General features: G+C 35.3%; 1 long non-coding RNA gene and 1 pseudogene across 1 annotated transcript; one reads left to right on the plus strand and one right to left on the minus strand.

Annotated features, from left to right (window-relative positions):
* The first annotated feature begins 3,648 nt into the window (after nt 1-3,648).
* Nucleotides 3,649-7,949, plus strand: LOC114170124 (G-type lectin S-receptor-like serine/threonine-protein kinase At1g67520; annotated as a pseudogene).
* Nucleotides 7,950-8,089: 140 nt separating this feature from the next.
* Nucleotides 8,090-19,332, minus strand: LOC114169239 (uncharacterized). The gene is made up of 2 exons (XR_003600865.2): nt 18,757-19,332; nt 8,090-8,321 (listed from the first exon to the last, which is right to left on the minus strand). It is a non-coding gene; the product is annotated as an uncharacterized LOC114169239 (long non-coding RNA).
* Nucleotides 19,333-21,553: the final 2,221 nt, after the last annotated feature.

Below are 21,553 nucleotides of genomic sequence, written 5' to 3' on the forward strand. Positions count from 1 at the left end.
CTCACAAAAAATGTTTCAAAAATAATCACCGCTCTCCTTAACTTTTACTCTCTAAATCACCGAAAAGCTATGGATTTGATTTCCCTAACCCTAACTCTATTTTTAAGTGAAACTATTAGCCCAAAAATCCAGTTATCTCCTAAAAGAATACTAACTACATAAATGATTTTGATATATTATTATATTTAGGAAATCTAATTTAGTTTGTATACCTTCTTATAACTACTTTATTTTTAGAGAATCAGTTTAACATCTTCTCAATAAATATTCAAGGAATTTTTATCTCAGAAAATAAAATAAATCCTTTAAATTAATAAATCATAATATCTCTTATCATAATATTTTAAATATTTTATTATCACTCATTAATATGTAACCATATCTAAAAATATATCATAGCATCAAGGTTCTCGACTTTTTCAAGGTTGTCGACTTTTCCAAGGATCTCATATAGATGTCAAAGTGAGTCAACTCACCACGAGTCGGATTAAAAATGAGTGAGCTCACCCGACTCACTTTTTGGTGAGCCAGAAATTTGACAAGCCGGCTCAACCCATCACGGGTTGGTGGGTTAAGTGGATTGGTTCACCAACCTACATAAAAAAAGAAAAATTATTATTTATTTATTTATTTTTAAGTATTCAAATCTTTAAATAATTTTTAAAGCAATCCATGAGATGAAAATCAAATCACAATAAAATCAAGAACCAATATCTTCATCATGCTTACCACCAATATATGATGGATTGTTTCCAAGAAAGTGTCCATTGTAACACCCCAAATTTTTGGATGTTACGAAAAGTTATAAAATGAGTACTTTTAACGAAAACAATTATCAATAAAATGAATTTAAGAAAAAAATTCATAATTTAATCTCTGAAAAAAAACGTAATTTAAACATCCATTGTCTAAAATTTTTAAATAACAATGACACTGAAAATAAATTACACCGTCTTTAATATGTAATTTAACAACTAAAAAAAATGAACATAAATCTCGAGTTCACCCCTTTCTCACGTCAGTCCACTCCACGCCAAAATTATTTGTACTATCACCTGCTCCCGTATAATACACATCATACGATCATCATACAAATACAAACAACATACAAAACAAACAAATAAAGATAAACTAACATTTAACAAAATAACACCTTGCAAATAATATTCAACACATCCAACTTAAATACTTAATTATTGTAATCACAGTCACACTTAGACTCAGAGTTATACCACGTAATTCACTTTATGGACTTCGACTTTTATATTACAACCAAAAGGACTATAAACCCATATTTATGTTATCATTAAACTGAAATCACCGTGCAAATAAATATTCATGTACCATACTTAATTCTTATATAAATACTTGAAAAAAATATTTAGAACCATCACCAAACCGCGTGAAGAAAAAGAGAACCTGGCCATAAATCTCAAATGTGGATTGCACCGAAGACGTGAAGAAGGAAAACAAAAGGCATGAATACTTGAAGTAGGGTCTTTCTTCCTGTACCTCCAAAATTTCTTCTACACCTCCAAAATTTCTTTAAATTCCCAAAAAATCCTTTGACCATATAAGGAAATTCGCATATAAGGAAATTCGCAGACACCACACCCCCAAAATTATGTCGACTTCCGGAAGTCAAAATATATCATCGAAAGTCGATTTTTGGAAATTAAAATATATCACCGGAAGTCAACATGTATCACCAGAATTCCGAAAGTCAAAAATTATCACCGAAAGTCAACTTCCGAAAGTAAAAAAATATTCCTAGAAATCGACTTCCGGAAGTCAAAAAATATTCTCGGAAGTCGACTTCCGGAAGTTAAAAAAATTCTCCGGAAGTTGACTTCTGTAAGTCAAAAAACAAATTTTATTTTGAATATTTTTAATTCTTTTTAAAATTTATATTTTTTAACTTTTAATGATTTTTTTATTTTATTTATTTTTTATGTTTTCATATTTCTTAATATATATATATATATTTTTTAAATATTAATATCTATATATATAATTTTATTTTTATTTAATATACTGAAAAATAAATATAAAAATAAAAATAAGTAAAAATAAAATAATATTAAACTTTAAATAAAAAAACAAAAAAATAAAAAATTTATTCTACTTCATTTAATTTTATTTAATATTTAAATTCATTTTAAAATAATATAAAACTTTAAATTAAAAAAAAAGATAATATATATATATATATATATATATATTCGTTTTTATAAAATTTAAAATTTCATTATTTATTTTGGAGGTGCAGAAATGCTTGGAGGTGTAGGAAGAATATATGTGTATTTGTGGCCCACGTATTCAAAATTAGATCACTTGGCCATGCATAAAAGTTACGTCAGAACAAATCAAAACAAAGTTATTAAATGCCATAGAAACAAAAACAAAGCTTAATATTGAAATAAAAGTTTAGATATGTGGGTCCCATGGCCTCCTTACAAACACCTACCACATGATGTGAAAGGAAGAAAAGGAAAGGCATCCCTCCAAAATCATGCAATGCTACGTAAAAGTTACCAAGGCTTAACATTTACTAAAAGTGGTAAACATGTACTTTTTAGATGCACCACCATGGGTCCTATAAGGAAAGAAAAAAAAATGAGGTATAAGTTTGTTTTCATTTTAGCTCACGTGACTCAAAGGAGGGGACATGGGTGGTATGGCTTCTCTTATGTTGACTACCACAAATGAACAAACTAAAAGGCTGCCATAAACCATGCAAATGTCATTGTCGAAGTCGGAAACATCCATCCACGTTTCATAAGTCACTAGACCCGCAAGACCAATGACAACCCTCACCATCCTTCACAAGAGTAATAAGAAATTATGAAGGGTTAAGCTTAAAGAGATAGAAAGAGGCAACCACCATGCAGAACCTACAGTGACAAGCCACAAGTGCAAACTCGTATGCACTGCAAACGTAAACAGAATATGGAAGCCTAATTCCCAGGGACTTGGACAATCTGCTGAATATGAAAAAATATTGTTAATTCTTTTTCATTGCTTCCTCTCAATCTACTTTGAACTTTCCACTTGGCTTAGGGGAATGCTGGAAAGTTGCTTTTTTACTTTTGTTTACTCCATTATTCTCAACAAATTTTGGTCCCCTATAGTAAAGAAAGTTCTTGTTTCGTTATCCACTGTTCATCTGTTAAGTTAGTGTGTGAATTTAAATATGATTGATACATATATTATCCTTGCATAAGAGTTTATACCTTACATATTCATCTCAACTTCCTTATTGAACAACACTCAAAATATTCTCTCATTTAACCCAAATAAGTTTTTAAGAGAAAAAGTTCTATACCACTTTTTATTTAATTTGTTCTATATAAACCTTGGTTTATTATAAATTTTTAAAGTAGTTAAACAAAGTAATTTTCAATTTTAAACTAACCTTTAAAAATACTGTAAAAGTTACCGAATTTACGACAATATTTTTGACACTAAAATAAGAGTATGTGAAGGTTGTCGTAGTGTTTAGAATGATAATTTTTTTGACGTGTCAAACCATTTTCTAATAGATACCAAATTAGAAATATGTGAAATAATATAAAAAACTTAATACTAATATGATGCATTTGTATTAAAATTTTAAACAGAAATGACTAAAAACGTACTTGACCGTACTCTTATTTATTTTGGATCTACCCTAAAACATAGTGCAAAAAGTTACTGAATGTACTTGAAATTGAAGCTAGTTAACGTGCACCACTCGTTGCTCCTAAATGATAAACGATGGTACCTTCCAACATCCGGGGATACTAAACTATCCAGTCTGAACTTTCAGTATGCGAAGATGGTGAGTTTTAAACCTCAATATTTTGTGCTTGCTTTGAGCTTCTGGTTGTGGATCACTTGTATCCACGTTACCTCTGAAAAGAACAGTTTGAAGCCTGGAGAAAGACTGAAGTCCACCACCCTGTTAAGTTCTGAAAACGGTTATTATGTCATTCAGTTTAAAAAAATTAGTAACCGTTATTACTTGCTCATATGTGGCCCCAAAAAGGAGAATTGGGAAGTGTGGATTGGTAATAGAAATCAACCTGTTGACACGCATGCAAGGCTGTTGCTAAGCCACTCCGGTGTGCTGAAAATAGAATCCAAACATGTTGAACCCATCATCCTTTATTCTTCACCACAACCTTCCGAAAACACTGTGGCCACCTTGTTGGACACAGGCAACTTTGTGCTGCAACAACTTCACCCCAATGGAACAAACACTACGCTGTGGCAAAGTTTTGATTACCCTACTAATACTTTGCTCCCTGGGATGAAGTTAGGTGTGAATCACAAGAGTGGTCATAAATGGTCACTAGTTTCGTGGTTGACTACTGAAGAACCAAGTGTTGGGGCATTTGAACTTGAATGGGAACCCACTAAAAGGGAATTGATGATCAAGCGAAGAGGGAAATTGTGTTGGGCGAATGGGAAACTGGGAAACAGTGGATTCATGCACGACACACATTACGTGATTGTCTCAAATGAAAATGAAAGCTACTTCTCAATCACGACTTTCAGTGAAGAGCTTACAATATGGGCGCTTTTAGAAACTGGGCAGCTGATAAATCGGAATGGTGTTGATAATAATGTTGCGAGGGCTGATCTGTGTTATGGCTACAACAAAGATGAAGGGTGCCAACGATGGGAGGAGATACCCTTATGTAGGCATCGTGGTGATGTATTTGACAGCAGGGTAGGGTACCCCAATGAAAACATGGCAACCCATCTAGCAAATTCGAGTTATGGCCTAAGTGATTGTCAGGATATGTGCTGGAGAAACTGCACTTGTTTTGGATTCACATACTTTGATGATGATGATGGAACTGGTTGTGTGTTCTTTCAGTGGAACTCTACGAAAGGTACTAATGTTGCAAGTGGGGGAAATAAGTTTTTCGTACTTGCAAACAAATCCCATAACAAAGGTGTGTTTACCTTACAGAATTTCAGAACTTCCTTGTACTTCCCTTTTAATTTAGTTTATAACTTTTAAAGTATCATAAAAGTTACTAATATTTAACTTTAGCTTGTGTTTGTAAATGCCGAATGCTTCATGCAGGTAAAAAAATGTGGATATGGATAACTGTTGTATCAGTAGTAGCTGCTCTGTTATTAATCTGTGCAATTGCTCTTGCCATAAAGAAAAGAAAACGTCTGTTTGAAGGTTAGTTATAAAACGAAAAGGTGTGGAGAATCATAATAATAATGCAGATTTAGCAGCACCAAATAGATTCGATGATGTCAAAGGCTTTGACGAAGAATTCAAGATGATACAAAATCTAAAAGTGTTTCACTATACATTAGTATTGGCGGCAACAGACGATTTTTCTCCTGAAAACAAATTAGGACAAGGTGGATTTGGACCTGTTTATAAGGTGATATGAAACCAAGTATTAATTTTGTGATATTAATTAAGAAGTTTCTTTATTAAAGGTCCAGTAATATTTTTCGTTGGTATTTTAGGGAATCCTTCCTTCTGGGCAAGAAGTTGCAATAAAAAGACTTTCAAAAACATCAAGACAAGGAATTGTGGAATTCAAAAATGAAGTGTTCCTTATATGTGAACTTCAGCACACGAATCTTGTACAACTACTTGGATACTGTATTCATGAAGAGGAAAGGATTCTAATTTATGAGTTCATGTCAAACAAAAGCTTGGACTACTACCTATTTGGTGAGAATTATTTCTCAACTTAATTTTGCAATATGCTTCATGCGATGGGAAATTTAGGAAAGTCCTTTTGCTTTGTTACCTTTGTCTGTAGTATATATTCTCAGAATATTTATGATTCCTTTCCTTGAGAAGATTGTGACAGAGGCAAGGTTTTGGACTGGAAGAAGCGCTTCAATATAATAGGAGGAATCTCTCAAGGATTACTCTATCTTCATAAGTACTCGAGACTAAAAGTAATTCATAGAGACTTGAAAGCTAGTAACATACTTCTTGATGAGAATATGAATCCAAAAATTTCTGATTTTGGATTGGCAAGAATGTTTACACAGGAAGAATCCATGACAAATACTAGTAGGATTGTTGGAACCTAGTAAGCTCTCAAAACTATTTCTTTCCAACACAAAAATATGTACATAAAGTTTGCTTTTGTCATATTATGAATTACTTTTTCTTGTAGTGGTTACATGTCTCCTGAATATGCCATGGAAGGAATTTTTTCTACAAAATCTGATGTCTACAGCTTTGGAGTTTTGCTGCTTGAAATCGTTAGTGGGAGAAGAAACACTAGCTTCTATGATGATGATCACCCTCTTAATCTAATAGGACATGTACGTGAAATAACTATAAAAGTGTTCCTTTTTCTTGTATATTATTCTTCTTTGTCTAATTTGTCTAAAATATTGATAGGCATGGGAGTTATGGAAAGAAGGTGCACTTCTCCGGTTAGTGGATCCATCATTGAGTGAGTCATTTGATCTTGACGAAGTGAAAAGATATTCATGTGGGTCTCTTATGTGTCGCACAATATGCAAATGATCGACCAACAATGTCTAATGTTATATCAATGTTAACAAAAGAATGTTCAATAGTTAACTTGCCTCAAAGACCTGCTTTCTATTGTGAAAGAGATTACTCTTATAAGAAAGTGTCTTCTGAGGAGTTAAATACTGACTCTATGGAAGAAATTACTGCTTCCTCTTGAGTGTAGATCGAGATTCCTGTTTTTGTATATATTTTTCTTGTACAGATTCATCTCCCATATTTGGTTAGGTTTTTTATACAGGGTTTAATTTCAATTTTACTTCTCTAGTTATTGCAACTATAGTTTTAGTGTACTCAAGTTTCAATTATACTAATTGGATTCAAGTCCTCCACCTATCACAAATATGTGAATAGATTGTAATTGTGTCAATTAGGTCATGCATATAAAGCAATTTTGAAATTTGAATTGAAATTTAATTACTTTATATTAACTTATGAGAGTGTATGAGTAAACAATCATGCAATTGCAATAATGGAGGTATTGTAATAATTAAGGATTTAGACGAGAGCAATTGCAACAATGAAGGGATATGCAATAATTGAAGGATTTGGACGAGAGTGTGTAGGTCAACAATCATACAATTACAAAAGTTAGACATGTGAATTTTGGCCCAGCTCATGGGGTTTGGCCGTGACTCATGCGTTGGTGTCAAAAAAAGTCTATAAGACCAAAAAACCCATATAAGAAAAAGTTCATAAAATCAATATGCAACCAAAATTTATAGGAGTTAGGGTCAACATATGGACTTAGATCAAGTTAGGTTAAGCCTACACCATTTGAGGTTGGTCGAAAGAGGAGCCAAGTTAGGTCTAGTCCAAGTCAGGTCGAGACAGATAAGGTCTAGGCTCGACTTAACTCAGCCTGATCTATTTCAAGTTAGGCCGATCACAGGTTGGTACAAGTTAGGTCAAACTGTGTTTTGGTTGGGCCAAATCTAATTTATCTAATTTTGGGATGGTTAAGTTAGACTTAGGCATGCCTGACTTCTTTCGAGGAAAGTAGGGTTGAACTTATGTTCGTCAAGTCGGGTCATGCCTAGGTCAAGTTGAGTAAGACAAAGATAAGGTCTACTTGAATTGATCCTTAGTCAGTATGGACAGGGTTGGGTTAGTTCCAATCAAGTAGGTTGTGTTTGGTAAGGCTTGGGTTAGGTTAAGTTGAGTCTATGTTAGGGTAAGTTAATTTAAGCCTATATCAAGTCAAGCAAAGTTAAGCCCACGTCAGGCCAACTCAAGTCGAGCCCACCTCAGTCCAAGTCAAGTTAGATGCTCTTTAGACCAAGTCTAGTAAGGCCTGCATTGGGTCGAGTTAAATGGGCCCATGATAGAATTAGTCAAGTCAGATCCATGTTAAGGCGACTAAAGTTGGTTCCACTTTAGGCTGAGTCAAGTTGGGTCTATGCTAGCTAGAGTAATTTTAGGTCCACCTCGACCAGAGTTGAGTTAGGTTTGTTCCGGGCTAAGTCACTTTCGGGCCACCTTTAGCTTAGTTGAGTCCAACCTAGTCTATAACACCCTCATTGGATATTACTTAATAAAGAAAATTATAATTGAAAATAAATTCAAACATAAATATTATCCCCAAAAACGCGGGAAATTTTAAAACTTTATCCGCGTCTAAATCAAAACTCAATATCTCATAATTATTCTATTACAAGTAGAAATCCACACTTGAAAGAAATACAAATTGTTTAAAGTATGCTTTTTTAAAATCAACCCCAAGCTCTGGCCCTCACTCAGTCTGGATGCATCTCCAACATCACCAAAACCATCAACTGCTACCGTGTGACAAATCACATGATCATCACTAAACACAAATAGAAAGGGTGAGCTCAAACAGGAAAAAACATGCAAAATCAACAATAAAAACACCTCACCTAAAAGAATTTAACTTATCAAGATTCCATCTTTAACAACCCTCATACTATAAGGTACATAGGCAACCCTAACCTCATAACCTATATGAGATTAACACATCCTCAACCATGGTCTTACAAATTTCATATGCTTCCACAAACTTGCCTGCTCATGGTTCAACTCTACGAACCTCCTCGCTCGTAGTCCAACACGCGTGAACACATCTAGTTACGAACCTTCCCGCTCGCAACAACTTTAAGTGTGAGCACGGAATATACAGACCTCCCCGCTCATATCCCCACACAAGAGTACATTCAATACAAACCTCCCCATCCGTATTCATAACGCGTTTCTAGCTCCATTACGAACTTCCTCGCTCATAATCCATGCAAACATATCCCATATCAAAGACCCTCACAACTAGCCATTCAAAACACCACACACTACAAATTGCCATTGCACTATCGTCTGGCGTAGCCTAAGCACTACGAGGCAAAGTCGTACTACAGACCGTCTGACGGTCATTCAGCACCGCTAGGCGCCAGTTCTCTAGAGTCGCCCTCGGCTGGCAGTTCAGACTTACCGCCTAACGCCAACCACGACACAATTGCACAATATGCACATCCTTATACTAATCGGTGGTATGTTGATGTCAAATACATCAACTAGTCTCGTTCATTTTATGTATTTGTCACTGTTAAGAGACTTGTCTAATGTTTCAAACTTGAGTTGGGGAGCAGTAGTGTTGGCTTGTTTGTATCGTGCACTAGATCACAATACTAAGTTCACACAAGACAACATCAAGGGATGCATGTTACTACTACAGTGTTGGGCCTGGGAGAGATTCACATGTATCTATCCAGAAATTGAACTAGTCATGGATGACAACATTGAGGTTGGCTTAGTGTTCCCCTTAAGCGTAAGGTGGTGTCGACTTACGCATTCCATATTCCATGACCAAATAGTTGTGCTCGAGTTTCGGAAGAAAATTGATAAAATATAATCGAAACAAGTTCCTTATTACGTTTTGTGCCTATACATATTTGTACATATTAGCTTGGTATTTTCGTTTATTTAATATTTTGCTTAATTATTGCAGTTCCTATGGACACCTTATTTCCAACCAATGGTGAATCGCTTAATCATCATAAATGTTTATCAAATTATTCGAGCATTTGTTCCTCTAATTTGTTTTACGACTATGGAATTTTACCAAGTTGACCAGGTGGTCAGACAATTTGGTTGGCGACAGAGCATCCCACCAGACCCGATTAACCTAGATGAGGTTCACAGAATTGATCTCCGAGTAAGGGCGGATATTAATTGGAGACAATATCATCATCGATATATAACACTATGGAATAATCGTCACGATTCGTTTGTTCGAGGTGAACCATTTAGCAAGAGTGACCATCTGCGTCATAAATCATTGTACATGCAATGTTACATCACTCATACCATCCGATACATTTCGTTTGTTAACTAATTGTCCAATGATGAAGTGAGAATTCAATATTTTTTGTATTTGAAAATTCTAAATTTGTATTATTGATTTTGAAAGATGTGAATTAATTATTGTTCGTCTATCAGTATGACATGCCTGAACAATATCTTGAACTGCCTTCACATCACTAGCAACGTACTGATAGGACCTTTTTTTTACTTCCTTCAGTCACAAAATCAAACGCCTGGTTATGGAAATTGAGACCAGGGAATGCAACCTCCGTCATTGCTCATCAGGTTCTGACTTCGTATGGTCTTTTCCCACCACCGTCTACCTTTGACACGGGTCCATCCCATATGTATGGTAGTTCCTTCGTGCCATAATTTTCCAGCTTTGGTAGTGCTCCATCACAAATGTTTTGGACATCTACATGGACTCTACCATCAGTATACCGATGGCCTTCCTCTTCACAACAATATTATCAATCGGAAATGCCATTTCATGGATCTGATGAAGCTTCTCAATTCGTCAAAGTTAAAGAAACTGATGAGGAAAGTGAGTCTCCCCCTACTCCACCACAACTTGAAAGACGACCCCGACGACCAACACGAAGGCCAACTTGTGGCATAGGCGACCATCGTTGATGAATATAATTGTATAATAAAAAAATTTAATTATGGGACCTTCATGTATTTTCATTTAATTCTATAAATTTTACCACTTCAATTATACGTATGCAATAATGGTTATAAATACCATGCACATGCCACTCTATCAATTACACAAATTGAACTCTAAAAAACTATCATTCGTTTCCATCTTCTTTGCCCATTCCAACATCATTTACAACCCATACATGGATAATTTTCCCAGTGAAATATTTGGCATCACCGAATCTCAAGATTTAACAAATTCTTACCTCGCGGCCTTATTTGCAAACGATGAAATGAAACTCTGTGATGATGGAGTGAAGTTCATATGTGATAGTCCTAAACTATTTCGTATTCCATACAACTGCAGATACAACGTGCTAAAACAAAAAGTCTGCGCAACTATTACTTGCCCCTTAAACACATCTATAAACAACATCTACTTCAAACGACCCCACCATCACTCCGAAGGACATACTATGTATGCGACATTTAAATTGAAGACCGATGAAGATGTTTTTCAAATGTTGCAATTTAAGTGTTCTTTCCCATTAAACACAATCATTGAGTTGTATGTGACGTTTACAAGATCTATTGAAGAAATTATTTCTCTTTTAATCCCAAACACCTCATCCTCATCCTCAAACTCCATCTCAATTTTACCAACAATTATTTATTATGGTGGACCTCTAAGAGACTCTGGGATCATAAAGAGTAGTTATGGTTTTGGTCTTGAATTCAATTTGGATGCTAGAAAACCTTATCAATCAGACAAGATTACACCTATAATCAATTATTACAAACCATAATAGAATTAGTGGAATGTAGTAACCGAAGAATAGTTAAACAAATTGACTATTGTCGACCTGCGATAATACGCAACAGACGCCTGGTGCATGATACTGCAGAAATCAAATGTGACTTTGACTTATCACAGATGATCAATCACTGGAATCATGTTAAAAGTCTAGACCGATCCGTTAAACCACACATTTCTTTCTAAATTGAGGTTTTCATCCAAACTAGAGATATTCGACCACTAACACCTTCTAAACAATATGAAGATATCAATTCTGAATGATATGTGGAAAAGCGCAGGAATACAAAATATAGATGGTTGCCCTAATTTATTTCCTTAATTGTATTCAGTCACTAAAATTTTGCTTATTTTGTTTCTTTATGATTTCAAGGGAGTGTAGTGTAATTTCACTATGTTTTGTAATTTGATATATGGAATTTGTTTAACCTTTCCAGTGTCGAAGTAAACAAAACGATATATGCAAAATAATTTACTATGTTTCATAAGTAACCAAATTATAAGCTGTCAAGAAAAATGACTTGTAATCGATTACCAAGTTCAGTAATCGACTAAGAAGTGCCTTTGCTGGCAAAAATTCACACTATAATCAATTATAGGATACTTGTAATCGATTAACAAGGGCATTTAGCAAATAATCTTACGCTGTAATCGATTACATGTACCATGTAATCGATTAATAGTGACATTTGCCATATTACATGTTTATGTAATCGTATACTATGTTTGTAATCGATTACAAAAACCCTATAATCGATTACCGAAACCCTGTAATCGATTATAGGTTGTCCTGCACTATAAAATGAACATTTTCTATCTCTTAACTGCGTGAAACCATTCTCTCCCAACTGCCTGCCGTTGTCCTGCACCTCCACATCCACGAATCAGCCTCAATTCTTAACCAAATTGCATCTCGTTCATTCTAAACTTCATAATTTTCAATTTTGAACATAACCCACAGATTGAATCATTCAAAAGCATCCAAATGGAAGAATCATCCAAAGGATGCAAGGCATTCATCCAAATTTTGCAACCGAGACATCATTGAACCACGATACCTAGATGTTGCCTTTTTCAATGGCAAGAACTTTGAGTTTTATGTTGTGTTGAACAATTTGGGTTTACTACCATTCCTTACTACTGTTGATGTTTATTATCTGAAATTAGTTTGTGTCTTTTATTCCAATTTGTGCATTACTGATAAAGGAGATATACATAGTGAAGTGAAGAATGTATCAATTCAAATAGATCCAAATTTCTTCTTTGGTATGACTAATTTGGGAAGTCACAATGTGTGCTTTGAGGGGAATATGGTAGATGAATGGAAAGTTGATTATTCAAGTCATGATGCCAAAAGAATAATATGTTGTGACAATGCAAATAGTCTGCTGCCCCGTTGTACTAATCTAGCACAGGCCACTGAGGAAGACATCATATTGATGTAAGCTCTCTTGACTGGAAGGGAGATCAATTAGGTTCATCTTGTTAGGAACTACATGAAACGGGTTTTACGGGACAATGCCCCTCTACCATATCCACACCTCATTACTAATATATTTGATCAATATGAGGTTCCTGTTGAAGATGAACATTATGAGAAACATGAATTACCAGATTGGTGCTAAAATCATTCATTCATTCATTTGGTTTTGTCAAAAACCAAAATTATGAATGGGTGCATAAGCGTTACATTGTTCATCAGCCTATTCATGACGAGCAGATATCGTCCCCACAACCTCACCCTGTTCAGGATCCTACCTCTATAATGTTCAATGATATTATGCATGAGATACGTAACCTCTATGCTTTTGTGGGTACCTGATTTGATGATATAGATGCACGGGTTGATCGACTCGAAAAAGACATGACATACGTGCATCGCCACTCCCCACCATCTTAAACCTACATTATGTTAATGTTAATTTTTTAGATTTTAATTACTTGTTTTCATCATGAACCTTGTAATTTGTTACATTACACTTTATTTACAACTTCATCCTTAATTTATTATCTCTGTTTTATTTAATTTTATTGCTTTTGATGTTAAATTTATTTCGTCACATTTAACCATACCACCTTTAGATTCAATTAAAATGCAATGGAGTAAAAATGTCAAAATTACGTATGTAATTGATTATATTAAGTGTAATTATACGAATCCAGAATTACGGGAATGCAACTTGTAATCGATTAGATGGTAATCGATTACAGGACAACAAAACGTGTACCCCCCATGATTTCATCTAAAAACCTTTTGAGCCCTGACGACTTTGGTAGGAAACGTCATCCCCTATACAATTTCTCAATTTGACTTGTTAACCCACTTCGCAGGGAAAACGTTCAAGAGAACACGATTTTTGTGTTAGGAAATCGTGTGACTGCACGTTTTACCAATCTCCATAATTTTAAAAAAACCTGCTTAATTTCGTAATTTCCGTTAATGATTTGCCCAGTAGAAAAAGCAAACAAAAATCACACTAATGAATCCAAAAAAAAAGACAGGAAAATGCATCAGAGAAAGGGAGAGATAGGATGGTTACTTGGAATCGAAACGCCCTTTCTCCGCTTGCTGACTCGTGCAATGGTGGGCGGAAAGAAGGGCGCGAACTCTAATCGTCGGCGAGCTGAGTGATTGCACGGAACAACTTCGCAGTGCAACGACGTGCAGGGGATGTTCCCGAGGATGAGCTTCACGACTCCTATTAACGTCGCCGGTGAGATCTTCGCTAGAATCTCGCCGGAGCCGAGAGGGATGCGCGCGATGATGGGAAGAAGATGGTGCTCCTTGTTAGTGGATTTATGTTTATTTGCATATTTACGTTTGTGAGTTATTTTATTTAAATAAACGGTCTTATGCTGACCGATTCTTTAGGGATTGAGGGAGCTATATATTAGCTACCCGATTTTTCAGAAAAGCTTCCCATGAGTTGCGGCAGAGTGGGGAAGCAGTTTTTTTTTATTTTATCTTCTGCAAAACTATTTAAATACTGTAATCCTCTAAAATAAACAACACAGAATTGAGATTACAAATTCAGAAAGCATTCTTACCTATATTCTGTGTTCACAATTTGGTATCAGAGCTCCTTCACAGGGGTCTGAACCAAGAAAGCTACCGTGAAAGATCGTGAGAGGGAGAGAGAGAAACACTAGAGAGTTCTGCTTTCTGAATTGGGGTTGGGAAGAGTGATACACTGTGAGTTTTGGGTATACCTGAAATGGCTGAACCAAGCAAATACGTTCAACCCGCCATTCCAAAGTTTGATGGTCACTATGACCATTGGGCAAAATTAATGGAGAATTTCCTGCGCTCTAAGGAGTATTGGAGTTTGGTGGAACACGGTATTGATGTTGTCCCAAACAAGGCAAGAGCATCAGAAGCAGAACTCCAACGGCTGGAAGAACAAAAACTCAAAGATTTGAAGGTGAAAAATTATCTCTATCAAGCAATTGATAGAGAAATTTTGGATACAATTCTAAATGATGAAACGTCCAAAAATATATGGGATTCCATGAAACAGAAATTTCAAGGGTCCACAAGGGTGAAACGTGCGCAATTGCAAGCCTTACGCAAAGAATTTGAGACACTGCAAATGAAGGAGAACGAAACAGTAAATTCCTACTTTGGCCGCACTTTAAAGATAGCCAAAAGTATGAAAGCAGTAGGAGAGAATATGCAAGAAAGTGTCATAACCGCTAAAATTTTACGGTCTATGACAACAAAATTCAACTATGTAGTATGCTCAATTGAAGAATCCAATAACTTGGACACCATGACTATAGATGAATTGCAAAGTAGTCTATTAGTTCATGAGTAGAGAATGACACACTCAGTGGAAGTCGAGCAAGTTATGCAAACTGTGTTTGATGGAAGAGGAAGAGGAAGAGGGAGAGCAAGAGGAGCCTTCCGAGGTAGAGGAAGGGGGAGGCAAACATTCAACAAGAATGAAGTTGAATGTTTCAAATGTCATAACTTGGACATTTTCAATATGAATGTCCTATGTGGGAGAAGAAAGCAAATTATGCAGAAATGGAGGAAGAACACGAGGAAGAAATTTTACTAATGGCTATCGCAGAAAGCAAAGAAGTAAAGAAGAATGAGTGGTTCTTAGACTCAGGGTGCAGCAACCACATGAGTGGCAACAAGGGGTGGTTTTCAGAATTAGATGAGAATTTTAGAGGCAAAGTAAAGCTGGGAAATGATACCCATATAGCTGTAATGGGGAAAGGAAGTATTCGGATGAAGGTGAATGGATTGATGCATATTGTCACACATGTGTACTATGTTCCTGAACTGAAAAATAACCTATTGAGTATAGGACAACTTCAGGAAAAAGGGCTGAGTATTAAAATTCAGAACAATACTTGCACTATTACACACCCTGAGAAAGGAGAAATATGTGAAGTTCAAATGAATGCTAGCAGGATGTTTGTACTGACAGCAGCCATGGGAATAGATACGTGTCTCCAGATGAATGTAGAAAACAACTCTCAATTGTGGCACAACAGGCTCGGACACCTAAGCTATGATGGCTTAAACACCCTTGCCTCTAAACAAATGGTGACAGGTTTGCCTCGAATTACAGTCCCTAAAAATATTTGCACACAATGTCTGGCAGGAAAACAACACAGGAACACTATGTCCAAGAAAGGAGTATGGAGAGCATCAAAAAAACTGCAGCTAATTCATGCAGATTTATGCGGGCCAATCAAACCAACATCAAGCAGCAATAAGAGATATTTTCTAAGTTTTATTGATGATTTATCAACAAAAACTTGGATATATTTCTTAAGTGAGAAGGCTGAAACATTTTCTTTGTTCAAAAGCTTCAAAGCATTAGTTGAAAATGAAGTTGGAGAAAGTATTATCTGTTTAAGAACAGATAGAGGAGGAGAATTTTCTTCAAAAGAATTTGACGATTTCTGCAGAAATCACGGAATAAGAAGGCAATTGACTGCTGCCTATACTCCGCAGCAGAACGGAGTTGCTGAGAGAAAGAATAGAACCATCATGAATATGGTTCGTTCTATGCTAATTGGAAGACAGGTTCCAAAAATCTTTTGGCCAGAAGCAACAAAATGGTGTGCACACATTCTGAATAGAAGCCCTACATCAGCCATCCAGGATAAGACCCCAGAGGAAGCATGGAGTGGAATAAAACCATCTGTTGATTATTTTCGTGTGTTCGGGTGTCTAGCTCATGTCCACACACCAGATCAGCAGCGGGTTAAACTTGATGACAAAAGCAAACCATGTGTTCTGTTTGGAGTCAGTGATGAATCCAAGGCATACAGACTCTTTGATCCAGTCAACAAGAAAATAATAATCAGCAAGGATGTTATATTTGAAGAAAATAAAAGTTGGAGGTGGGAGCAGAGTGGAGCAGAAAAACAGCAAGAAATTGCTGAAAGAGAAGATGACATTGATACACAATCTGAATCCGACAACGAGGAGCAGCAGCCAGAACCAAAAACTGTAGGAGCAACTATCAGAAACGAACCTCACACTCAAACATGTGAGGTCCCAACTGAAGGGAGGGCGAGAAGAAATAGAAGAAAACCTGTATGGATGGCAGACTATGAAGAAGGGGGAAGCATATATGATGACATCAATACTAATGCTATGCTAGTAGCAGAAACTGATCCAGTAACCTTTGAAGAGGCTGTTAAGAGCAAGAAGTGGCGAGAAGCAATGGTGAAAGAGATAGAGGCTATAGAGAAAAACCAAACTTGGGAATTAACTCATGCTCCCAAAGAAGTGAAGCCAATTGGAGTGAAGTGGATTTACAAAACCAAGGTCAAGGAGAACGGTGAGGTTGAAAAATTTAAAGCAAGGTTAGTTGCAAAAGGCTATGCACAACACTATGGAGTGGATTACACAGAAGTGTTTGCACCAGTTGCCAAATTAGACACTATTCGCATAATTCTATCTATGGCTGCACAAAATAGCTGGCTTATTTTTCAACTTGATGTGAAAAGCGCATTCCTCCATGGAGAACTAAAGGAGGAGATATATGTTCAACAACCAGCTGGATTCATAGAAAAGGGACAGGAAGAAAAGGTGTACAAATTAAAGAAGGCACTTTATGGGCTCAAACAAGCACCCAGAGCATGGTACAACAAAATAGAAGCATACTTCTTACATAATGGCTTTGAAAGATGTTTTTGCGAACATACTCTGTTCACAAAGTCAGCAAAGGAAGGTAAAATTCTTATTGTAAGTCTATATGTGGATGATTTAATTTACACTAGCAATGATAGAGGCATGTGTAATGAGTTTAAGAATTCTATGATATCGATGTTTGACATGACTGACTTGGGGAAGATGAGGTATTTTCTGGGAATTGAAGTTTTGCAGAGTACACATGGTATCTTCATATGTCAACGAAAATATGCCTAGGAAGTATTGGCTCGATTTAATATGATAGAGTGCAATGCAGTAAAGAATCCAATAGTTCCAGGAACCAAGTTATCCAAAATGGATACAGAAACTAAGGCAAATGCCACGCTCTTCAAACAAGCAGTTGGAAGTCTTATGTATCTGACTGCAACCAGACCTGATTTGATGTATGCGGTCAGTCTAATTAGCAGATTCATGGCTAATCCTTCAGAGACTCATTGGAATGCTATCAAACGAATCCTACGATATCTAAAGGGAACTACTGAGCTTGGAATATTCTACAAGAAAGGAGAAGATATAAAACTAGTGGCTTATACAGATAGTGATTATGCAGGTGATATAGACGATAGGAAGAGCACATCAGGATTCGTATTCTCCTTAGGAACAGGTGCAGTTTCATGGTCATCCAAAAAGCAGCCAATAGTGACGTTATCTACTACAGAGTCAGAATACATAGCTGCAACTTCATGTGCATGTCAATGCATCTGGATCATGAGAATTTTGGAGACCATTGGTTTTAAAGAACAGAAACTCATTCTAATTCTGTGTGACAGTAATTCAGCTATTAAGTTATCTGAAAATCCAGTATTTCATGGCAGAAGCAAACATATTGATGTTAGATTTCATTTCTTAAGAGATCTTGTCAGAGAAGGAAAAATCAAGTTGAGCCACTGCAGCACCCAAAATCAAATAGCTGACATAATGACTAAGCCACTCAAGCTGGAGCAATTTGTGAAGATCAGAAGTATGTTGGGCATGATTGAAGCATCAGAACTAAAGTTTAAAAGCTTAAAGCTTTAGTTTAAGGGAGGGATTGTTAGTGGATTTATGTTTATTTGCATATTTACGTTTGTGAGTTATTTTATTTAAATAAACGGTCTTATGCTGACCGATTCTTTAGGGATTGAGGGAGCTATATATTAGCTACCCGATTTTTCAGAAAAGCTTCCCATGAGTTGCGGCAGAGTGGGGAAGCAGTTTTTTTTTATTTTATCTTCTGCAAAACTATTTAAATACTGTAATCCTCTGAAATAAACAACACAGACTTGAGATTACAAATTCAGAAAGCATTCTTACCTATATTCTGTGTTCACACTCCTCTCGGGTGGATGCGGTACGGACTCCATCGTCGCCGTTGCTGGTCTCGTCGGGAACTCACCGGAATGGTGTGATTTTTGGAGAACGAGATGAGTGGTGATCGGAGAAAAGAAAATTTTAGGAAGGAGAAGGATGAAGCTGGTCGTGTACGGGATAAAAGTTAAGGATGAAGAAAAAATGTGATACGCATGTGTGGTGTTGAATCTGGTAGAAAAACAACCGTGTGTGGGTTGGCGTGTTGGGCTCAAGAAGGTGTGCAGAGGAAGAATAATGTTTGGTAGGGCAGCTTGAGGTTCTGTCTTGGTTGATGGGAGGAGATGGATGGGTTCAAAAATACTTGATGGTGATGCCATGTAAAACGGAAAAAGTTAAGAGATGGGTACTGTTGCCATCGAAAATTGGAGTAGTGTGAATCTTGAAACAGTATTAATGTTTGTTTGCAGGTGTTTGTCTAAGACGTGATGCGTGTTGTTAGATTTTTTTTTTTTTTTTTATTTCTTGAGAGAGAGAAAAAGGGGCCGTTGAGAAAAACATATTCCAATATTAATATTAATCTTTATACATGTTTGTTGTTTGATATTTTTATTTTACTATTATATTTTTCATTTTTGTTTTTGTTTTCTTTATTCATATATTATTAATATATTTTTCTAAAATATACTCTTTTTCATATTTTATGTTTAAATAAAGAATTGAATACATTTCTCAAATTAAAACACTTTTATAAAAAAGATATGTTTATTTTTCATTTTTTCTCACATTAATATTTAAAAAAAAATCATTTAAATAAAAAATAAAAAATATATAAATATAAAAAATAAAAAATAAAATAAAGAAAAAAGTAAATTAAAAAAAAAGTTTTGTGATTACAACTCCTATCCTTGCTTAACGTTTTCAATCTTCCTTTTCTATTTTCCTTTTACACCTTCTTTTTTATTTTTTTTGTCCAATTTTTTTTTTATCCTCACTCTGGACTTCTTTATCACTTTTGTTTTACACAAAGAAAATAGTTATATGATTAAGATAATTAGAAGCAATGTCTGATGTATTGTTATTTGATTATGGTAATGTGCACATATAATGATCGATTCATTCTATGTATTATCCAGTATAATAAGGCTAGCATTACATTGGTATGACAAATGTGTGTATATACACAGTTTTTCATATGAAAAAGGGAAAAAAGAAAATATTTTTTACACTTCTCTCTTCCTTTCTTTCTCATTACTACTAACACACAGACATACCTTTTTACGTCTCCTAGAAAAAAATACATAAATTTTAGGATTTTAGGAAAGGATGCAAAAAAAAAAAAAAAAATAGGAGAAAAGATAGTTAATAAAGGAGTAAGATTAATGGAGAGGAAGAGGAATTGAAAAGTTTAGAAGGTACATCAGTATCACTATTTTCTCTTTTGATGTATGCATTCCCAATTTTTGTTATATTTCCTTTTAATATTGTAAGTATTTCTTTTTTACACCTAACTTTGGCATTTTGTTTTAGGAATATTATTTTCCACTATTCATAAATATCTTATTTTAAAAATCATAAAATATATTTTTCCTAGCTTCTTTTAGTTTCTGCACGTCGCGTGACACCAATTTTCAACTTTTTTTTCTAGAACATATAAAAAAAATATAAAGAAATAAAAATAAAAAATAGTTTTCTTTAATTAACTTTAATGTCTATTCGACCACTCACATCACGTAACACTCATCTTCAAATAATTTAAAATACCAAAAAACATAAAAAGGTTTTCAAAATTATAAAAATTAAAGAATGAAATCAACAATTTCTAAAATATTTTTTAAAAACTATGTGATCTCTGATGTTTCATTATGAATAGAAATACGTAGGAGCGAGATTAGTCTTCATCGAGTTAACTAAATAAAAATTAAAGAATTTCTCAAATAGTTTTTCATTTAAAACTACGAGCTCTCTGATTTTTCATTTTGAATGAAAATACGTAGGAATGAGGTATATCCTTGTCGGATTCAAAAATAAAAATATATCGATGATGAAAACCTGTTGAAGGTAGAGGACACATTAAGGCTTGACACGTATCCATGAAATGTTTGGACCATGTCATGGCACAAGTTTTAATTAACAATAGTTCCTCACTAAATGTGATGCCAAGAGCAACACTAGAAAAGTTGTCATGTGATAGTGTCACATGAAGTCGAGCGTCATGATTGTGAAGGCCTTCAATGGAAGAAAGAGAGAAGTAATGGGAGAAATAGAGCTGCCAGTTCATGTTGGTCCATGCGTCTTCCAAATAACTTTTCAAGTCATGGATATTCTCCTAACTTATAATTGTTTGCTCGGCCGCCCTTGGATCCACTTTGTGGTAGTGGTGCCCTCAACACTACACCAGAAGTCGAAATATGCATGGGTGATAAACTGGTAATAGTCTTAGGAAATGGGGATCTCCTCATGAAGGGCCCCCATATGCTTGTTATGTTGAAGCAATGAAGGGAGCTCTTGAGATAACCTTTCAATCATTGGAAATTGTGTGAAATACATATGTTGAACCATTTTTAATAAACCCACACATATCTTGTGCTTCCCTTACGATGACCAAGATTATGTTAAAAGAAGGTTACTAGTACGGAAAAGGGTTTGGTAAAAATGAGCAAGGGTCGACACTACCCTTAGAGGTCATTGAAAACAAATACGGCTTAAAGAGGACAAGAGAAGGCTGGTGGAAGAAAAAAAAGGAGAGAAGCATGGTTCGAATGGAAGGGTGAGAACTAAAGGTAGGGAAGATTTGCATATG

Source organism: Vigna unguiculata, chromosome 11 (assembly GCF_037176805.1).
Source record: "Vigna unguiculata cultivar grain cowpea cultivar isolate G323 ecotype 2 chromosome 11, ASM3717680v1, whole genome shotgun sequence".
Classification (NCBI taxonomy): domain Eukaryota; kingdom Viridiplantae; phylum Streptophyta; class Magnoliopsida; order Fabales; family Fabaceae; genus Vigna; species Vigna unguiculata.